Genomic DNA, 8,618 nt, shown 5'->3' with positions numbered 1-8,618 from the left:
TCTTCTTTTTCAATTTGTAAAATCTTGGTGATATTTACCCTTTGCTCTTCGTATATGTTGTAAGTACTTTTTTCTTCCAGTACATTGTTTATCTTTGACTATTTATGTTATCTTTTACTATTAAAATAAATGCAGTCAGATAGGTCTTTCATTTATGGATCTTTGTTTTTCAATAACACAACTATCTCCCAAAAGATTGTCAAAATGTTCATGCATTTTTAAAGACTTTGTTTTGAATAGGTTATACATATTTAGTTTTGTTTTCCTCTAAGTGGATAGCTAATTATGTCAACACTATTGATTAAGTACCCTGTATATATAGTAATCCTGAATTAAAATAGCTCTTTTGTGATACACTGTTTCTGTAGACAATTACTTTCTATATAGAACTCCTTTTATAGACTTCTGTCATACCCATGCAGTACTGCTTTTCATGTTAATGGCTTTATGTACATTTTATTTTATTTTATTTTATTTATTTATTTATTTATTTATTTATTTATTTATTTATTTATTTTGTCTTAAGGTCTGCATCTGTGGCATATGGAGGTTCCTGGGCTAGGGGTCTAATTGGAGCTGCACCCCGCCAGCCTACTCCACAGCCACAGCAACACCAGATCCGAGCCACTTCTGTGACCTACACCACAGCTCACAGCAACGCCAGATCCTTAACCCACTGAGTGAAGCCAGGGATCAAACCCGAAACCTCATGGTTCCTAGTCGGATTTGTTTCTGCTGCACCATGATGGGAACTCCAATTTTTATGTACATTTTAAAATAGGTAAGTCAAGAGTTTTCTCATCATTCTGATACTTAAAATTCTACAGTCTCTTCTAAAATAATTTGCTTATCCATATTTTTTCAGCTCGGTTAGGGTAAGCAAAGAAGAGACAATTAATCTTGAAGTTTTAATGCTTAACACAGCTGTGTTTCTTGCCAACACTCATGGAGGGGTGAGTGAGTGCAGCTTTCCTCCAGAAGCAGAAGGCAGGTACTCCTTGTGGCACTGGTGGAACTACCATTTCAAAGTGCAGCTTCTGAATTTGTCTTTCCAAAAGAAAAGTGAATCAAAACACACATTAGTTCTCAAGTACAGTCCATTGGTAGTCCAGTCATGTGCCTTCGACCTAAAAATAGAGCAGACTGTGATATGCAAGTAGCATGTGGAAGTTTGCTGAGACAGGATCTCTCTGCCTTATACCTAGCCTCTCAAGACATTTTATTCAGTTTGAAATAGTCTTCTTCTTATTAAAAGTGCATCATAGGTGTATATTGTTCAGAGGAATTAATCTTTTTATGATTTTAAGTTTTCCTACCTCGGGGAATGATATTTGTAGATAAATGCCTACCTGACCTCTTTTGCATTCTTATGTAGGATTTATAGGACAGATATTTTATCTTTCTTATTAAGCATATTCCTAGGTATTTTATAGTTCTTATTGGTTTGGAAAAATGGAATAATTTTGTTCTCATTTTCATTACTAATTATTGAAAGTATAGAAGAAAACTATGGTTTTGTATATTTAACTTATATCCAGCCACTTTACCAAATTTTATTTTATGTTCTAATAATTTATATTATCTCTGGGCTAATTTGTCTTTATTGAGGCATAGTTGATGCATGATATTATATAAGTTATAGATGTATAACATACTGATTCACAATTCTTAAAGGTTTTACTTAGAGTTTTTATAAAATTTTGACTATGTTTTCTGTGTGGTATAATATACCCTTATATATTGTTTTATACATAATAATTTGAACTTCTTACTCCCCCACCCCTACACTGCCTCTCCCCCCTTCCTTCTCCCCACTGGTAACCACTAGTTTGTACTCTATGTCTGTGAGTCTGTTTCTTTTTTGTTATATTCACTAGTTTATTTTATTTCTTAGATTCCACATATAAATGGTATCATACAGTATTTGTCCATCTCTGACTTATTTCACTAAACTTAATGCCCTCCAAGTCTATCCATGTTGTTGTAAATGGCAAATTTTCATTCTTTTTTATGTCTGGGTGGTAGACATTATATATATATATAAAACATCTTCTTTATCCATTTATATGTTGTTAGAAACTTAGATTGTTTCCATATCTAGGCAGTTGTAAATAATGCTGCTATGAATATCTCAGTGCATGATTCTTTTAGAATTAGTGGGGTTTCATTTGTTTGTTTGTTTCATATTTATACCCAGAAGGAGAATGTCTGGGTCATATGGTAGTTCTATTTTTAGTTTTTTGAGAAACTGCCATACTGTTCTCCACCAACAGTACACAAGGGTTCACCAGTTTATTGTCCCACCAATGATATACAAGTGTTCCCTTTTCTCCATTCCAGTAATTTTTATTAGTTTCTGGTGGTGGTGTTGGTTTTTTTTTTGTTTTGTTTTGTTTTGTTTTTTTTCTTTGCTGGATGTAAAATTTCATCCATGAATTGAGTAATATGTTTCTTGTTTTCTGGTATATAAGCCAATTATTTGAGATTTCTTGTTATGTTATCTAGATTCTCTAAAAGAATTCTGTATAACTGCAATGCTCTTTTTTCTTTTCTTTTTTTCTTTTTTGGATGATGATGCCATCCACCAGACGTCTGTCTTACAATCACCTTAAAGCCTATATGAGAGCTATCAGAAAGCTTTGAACTCTATCTCCTTAATATTTTCCTAATCCTTCCTGTCTACTTCCTTTACACCCCACAGCCTCAGGTCATAGTTTCATCATGTTAACGAGATTATTAGAATGTTTTTCCTATTATCCTCTTTGACTCTGAAGTCTAGTTTGCCTCCAGAGTTGTATTTCTACACTAAAATACAATAATGACCCTCCTTTCATTAAAATATCCAATGGCCCCTCATCTCCTGCAGGGTAAAGATAAGGCTCCTTAGCATTTGTCTCTCATTGCCCTTCACAGCTTGATATTTGTCTATTTATTGGCCATCATACCCCCTGGTAAGTCCCTGTGGTTGTAGTATCCTCTAAACATAGAAGCTCTCCCACTTGCCTGATTTTCCTTTCAAGGTGACTCCATTTTAAGTTCTATGGACAAGTTCTATGTTATTACTTTTTTTTTTTTGTCTTTTTGTCCTTTTTAGGGCTGCACCTGTGGCAAATGGAAGTTCCTAGGCTAGAGGTCTAATCGGAGCTATAGCTATTGGCCTATGCCACAGCCGCAGCAATGCCAGATCTGAGCCGCGTCTGCAACCTACACCACAGTTCACAGCAATGCTGGATCCTTAATCCACTGAACCAGCCCAGGATTGAACCTGCAACCTCATGGTTCCTAGTCGGATTCGTTTCCACTGCGCAATGACGCCACAACGGGAACTCCTCTACGGTATTACTCTGACTTCTTGAAGGCATCATGACTTCTCAACTGGAGTTAGATTTTCAGACTCTAGTACAAGATCTGGTTTGCATAGTGGTAGTGCCTCTCTACACTCTGATCACAGGAATTGTTTGGAGTGCAGAGGATGACGGAGTGTCTGACCAGCCTCTGGGTGACACTTTCATATGCTTCCAATCACATTCACTATGATTACTTGATGCAACAGAGCTATGCTTCTATAAGCATGAAGGGACTGAAGTATCTGATCAACTGAAAAGGGCCAAGAAAATGGCATATTGCAGCACACAATGATTTATGATAAAGTAGTAAATTAATCTTTTCAAACTATTTTTTTACATTTATAAAGGAGATAGAAATGGAACAACATTTGGGCTTAGTATAGTTAAGACCACATACATGAAGACACAGACACAAGCTTAACTTTCATCATTTAAAAATTATTCACCCAGAAAGAGCGGAACATATTGCCAGGACAAAGTTTCATGAATTCAGTTTTCTGTCTCATTCTCACTTGTACAGGCAAACCTCATTTTGTGTTGCACTTTGTTGCACCTTATTGCATTTTTTTACAAATTGCAAGGTTGCGGCAGTCCTGAGTTGAGCGAGTCTATGGGTGCCATTTTTCCCAAGGGCATTTGCTTGCTTTGCCTCTGTGTCACATTTTGATAATTCTCACGATAGTTTGAACTTTTTCATTATCCTGATTAGTCATGGAGAACTGTGATCAGCTCACTGAAGGCTCAGGCAATGGTTAGTGATTTTAATCAATAAAATATTTTAAAATCAAGCTATGTTTTTTTAGACATAATGCCACCACACACTTAATAGACTACAGTAGAGTATAAGCATAACTTTTCATTCACTAGGAAACCAAGATATTTGTATGACTTGCTTGCTTTCTTTTTTTGTCTTTTGTCTTTTTAGGGATGCACCCATGTCATACGGAGGTTCCCAGGCTAGGGGTTGAATCGGAGCTGGAGCTGCCAGCCTATCCTACAGCCACAGCAACACAGGATTCAAGCCATGTCTGCGACCTACACCACAGCTGACAGCAACGCCGGATCCTTAACTCGCTGGTTAAGGCCAGGGGTTGAACCCACGTCCTCATGGATCCTGGTCGGGTTCATTAACCAGAGTCATGACGGGAACTCCTGTGACTTGCTTTATTTCAACATTTGCTTTATTGCAATGATCTGGAACCAACCCGCCGTCTCTCCGAGTACACCTGTATGCTGCTGAGAGCTCGCACCTGCCCCAAAATATTAAGTATTTCATCACAAGTAGGAGGAGGAAGAAAAGCCTAGTCTCAAGCCAGTTTGCAAAGCAGCTACTCTCCATTCTGTGCTGTTCAACTCTTCTAATATCCTGTCTTATGCCTCTTCCAGTCAACTGCTACTCTGTGTTCTCCATAATTTCTGAGTATTTTAATATGACTTTGATGCTATTTTATTTTTTATTTTTATGACCACGCCTACAGCATATAGAAGTTCCTGGGCTAGGGATCAAATCTGAGCCATCACTGCAACCTGTGGCATGGCTGCAGCAATGCCTGATCCTTTAACCCACTGTGTCAGCTGGAGATTGAACTCATGCCTCCACAGTGACCCAAGCCACTTCAGTCAGATCCTTCACCTGCTGGTTCCATTTTAAAACAAGTTATCAAATCTTGGCCACAGGTCCTTATCATCCTTTTTTTTTTTTTTCATATGTAAGTCTTCCACAAGGATCCAAGCTCAGGGATGTCTTCCAGGATGGGATCCCACAGGGCGTGGAGAGTAAAGACGCTGAAACATGAGCGTGCCCTGGTTTTCATCTTGAGGAGGAGCTCCCTAGGGTGGGCCTGGCGACTCCTCCTAGAGTAAGTAAAACAGTGGTACAGGGTGTCAGCTGTCACGGACTGAGTGTCTGCAGAACTTCAAGGTCACGGAGAGGCACGGATCCCAGAGAGCCGTGTGGCTTCTTCCCCAGCAGCTGCAAATCTGGATCCTTTAGTAGCTGCCAGCTTGAAACCAGCTCGCAAGACCTTCTTCTGCCTGTTTTTCCTCCCTTCCCCTTCCTCTCCTGTTCTCTTTCCTGGTGCTCCTGTGTTGGGTCCCACAAAGCCCATCATCTTGGGCACATTCCCAAGCGTGATGGAGAATGGCGAGCTCGTGTCTAGAGAGCAGGAGAACCAGGGCAGACCTTTGTGCCCACAGCACAGGCCCGGGCTCTGCGCCGAGGGAATTCAAAACCTCCCCCAGCAAAGCATGGTCACCCAGTCCCACTGCTCTGAGGTCCCGCTCCCCCAAGAGTCCGTAATCTTAAATTTAACACCTGTCACTTTATTAATGAATTTCACGACCTTGGTGTTCCCACATCCTCCTCTGAAGGGGAAGCCAGCCCCACCCGAGACGTCCAACCGAGGACACCCTCCACCCTGCTCCAACTCTGGCCCAGCGCTCTTGTCCTTCCATTCCGCTCGCCTAGCTCTTCGCTGCTGCCTGGATGCACAGCGGGAGGCGTGATGCAGGTCTGTTCTTTCTGTCTTTAAGTGAAGCTGAGATCTTTTGTTCATCATGGATTGTTTGTGTTATTTTAGCTGTTTAAATATTGCACCATACGATCACTTGTCCTACTCTGTTTGGTCCCGCTTCCACTTTTGCACCTGTGGTCAGTGCTTCAAAACAGTACCCTAGTCCCAGCCCTCAGCCTAACAAAAAAATCCTAGGACACATCAAAAAGGTCGACTAAATTGTCAGATTGGTTCAAATTTTTTTACGAAAGTATAGTTGGTTTACGGTGTTGTGCTGTTTTCCGCTGTACAGCAAAGTGCGATCACACATTTACACACATTCTTTTGCCCACACTGTCTCCCGTCATGTTCTATCCCAAGAGACTGGATATTGCTCCCTGTGCTGTACAGTAGAGGGGCCAGCGCAGCCGCACAGGCCGGGAATTGAACCCGGGCCTCCCACGTGGCAGGTGAGAATTCTACCCCTGAACCACCCATGCCGAACATTTTTAAAGGAAGTTAAATTTTACCTTCTTATGCTTTGTGTTTACCTACAAGATCTTTTTTAAAAAATCATTATTTTACAGGAGGGAAGAGGGAAAAAATAAAACAACTGAGTAAGTTTATTAGATTATTCCAAATCCAGGCCCAAACACCAAAATAGTTTTTAAAATAACAACAGTTTCCTGAACACGTGTGTTGTTGGGTGTGGTTGGAAGACACCGCCAAAAGCAGGACTTTTAAAGGATCTCGTTAGACGTCCGTTCCCGCACTGACGAGAAGGCGGCAGCAAGTAGCCCCGGCGGTTCACGATGTGGAGGCCTCCTTTTGCTCCAGAAAACGAACGATCTGAGGAGCATGGCTGGAGATCACAGTCCCGGAGCACACGCACCTCCTTCTGAGCAGGGCGGTTTTCCTGAAGCTGTAATGCAGTGTAAATTACACCCCACAAACATTTTGAAAAAAATGCAGTTTAAAGCTATTTTGTAGAAGAAGGTCCATCCTCTTTTGTCTCCTACAAAGATTAAATTGTGGGTTTTTGTGTGTGGAGCAGGGCCTGGGAGAGCATCTACTACAAATCTGTCATTTTATAGGTGAGAAAACAGGCTCAAATGAACAGGGTGACGTCCATACACTGCATTTCCTTAAACCGCGTGGGGCCAGGCGACTTCATTCGTGGAGAGCCTGGATGTCCGGGCTTTTGTGCCTCAGTAGCTGGTTGATAAGCTTGGAGCTGACGCATTTTTCCGTCGAATAATGGCTTGTTCTCTTACTTGAAAAACCACGATTCCGGCTTTTCTCCATCGACGCGCACCTCACCAAGGAGGGGGCGCCCTCCGGTTTTGCTTTCCTCCAGCTCGCACTGGTTCACTGTTCCACAATTAACACATGGCTCCATAACATTCTGAGGACGAGTGCGGGGGTCAGTTTTGCTTTGCTTTTCTATTTCTTTTGCCTCTGAAGCACCGGGCGATGCTCTACAGCAACACGTGAGAATCATGCAAATTGATGGGAACCACTAGAGAACGGACCAAAGTCGGGGTGAAGGGTGGGCAATGGCCCCAGTCAGACTTTCCCTCTGGACAGGACTCCCTAACTCACTCTAAGCCCCTCCTGGAAGAAGAGATGCCTCTTCTGATCAAAAGTTTCCTGTCCAGGACCTCAGACTTATTGAAAATTAAAACACATGATAGTTACAAGTTTCACATAATACAGTTTTAAAAATATCTGCCATCCATGGGGACAAACCTTATAAGTATTTAAATACTCTGGCCTTAAAAAATGTGGCCTGCTGAGTACTTATTTGTACTAGAGCATGAAAATATTATTTTGGCCCTACAGGATACCGCCATAATTAATACCTCCCATCATTATGTGACTTCTAATTAGCTGGGGTCTAATTAGGCAACTTGGAGTATAATAACCATACAGTAAAATCTGCAAAAAGCCTAGCTTGCCGGTCACTGCTTCTAATAATGAACATGCATGTAAAAGCAGCAGTAGGGTCCTTTCCAGTAGACGGTGAATATGTATGATGGTCACTGTGCTGCCTTGGCCAGCAGGTCACTCTCCAGCCTGGCGTGCACATGGTGTGGTGTGTGAGACACGGCAGCCCAGGCTGGGAGGGAGGGGGATTCGTGTGTGTGTGTGTGTGTGTGTGTGTGTGTGTGTGTGTTCCCAGGAGACTGTGCACTTGTGCCTTTCAGCTCCTTTGGTTCTTACAAATTGTCAGATAAAATAAAGCCTCATTAAAATGTTCACCTCTCTGTGTAGTACATTTCCAGAATCTTCTGGAACTTTCTGCACAGTCTCTGTGGGCCTTTGGCAGCTTCTCTGCTAACAGCCGGGGGAAGGGGGTCCTGGCTCCCTGATTCCAGGGGCAGTTGTAGGCAGCCTCTGTGACCTAACGGCTGTCTTCTCCCCAAGAACATAGCACCCCCAAACCCCGGTGACCCTGCAGGATCCAACCCTCCAGCCCCCGGGAGCCTGCTCTTGAGGTACAAAGTTGGGGGCCGAGCCTACTAAGTCGTTCCCTGCAGCTATTTCAGGTCAGGACTTAGAGCATTAAGCAAATTACAACCCTGGGGGAAGCCGCCAAGAGAAAGATGCAACGTCAATCCTCCCACGATTTAGGTCTTAAAAGGAAAAAGAGAAAAAAAGGCCGGATCCAGACATCCATGTCTACAGAAATCCTTTTTTTTAAAGTCCCCAGCCTGGTCATTGAACTTGCAAATGAATGCAGCTCTGGGCATCAAACAAGCCCTCAGCCTGTGAAGTC

General features: G+C 42.0%; 1 non-coding gene across 1 annotated transcript; it reads right to left on the bottom strand.

The window, feature by feature from the left end:
• TRNAG-GCC lies at nucleotides 6,269–6,339 on the bottom strand. The gene has a single exon. It is a non-coding gene; the product is annotated as a tRNA-Gly (tRNA).

The sequence above is a fragment of the Sus scrofa genome, chromosome 16, assembly GCF_000003025.6.
Source record: "Sus scrofa isolate TJ Tabasco breed Duroc chromosome 16, Sscrofa11.1, whole genome shotgun sequence".
Classification (NCBI taxonomy): domain Eukaryota; kingdom Metazoa; phylum Chordata; class Mammalia; order Artiodactyla; family Suidae; genus Sus; species Sus scrofa.
The sequence above is the reverse complement of the archived record's forward strand: the minus strand, read 5'-3'. Positions and strand labels throughout refer to the sequence as shown.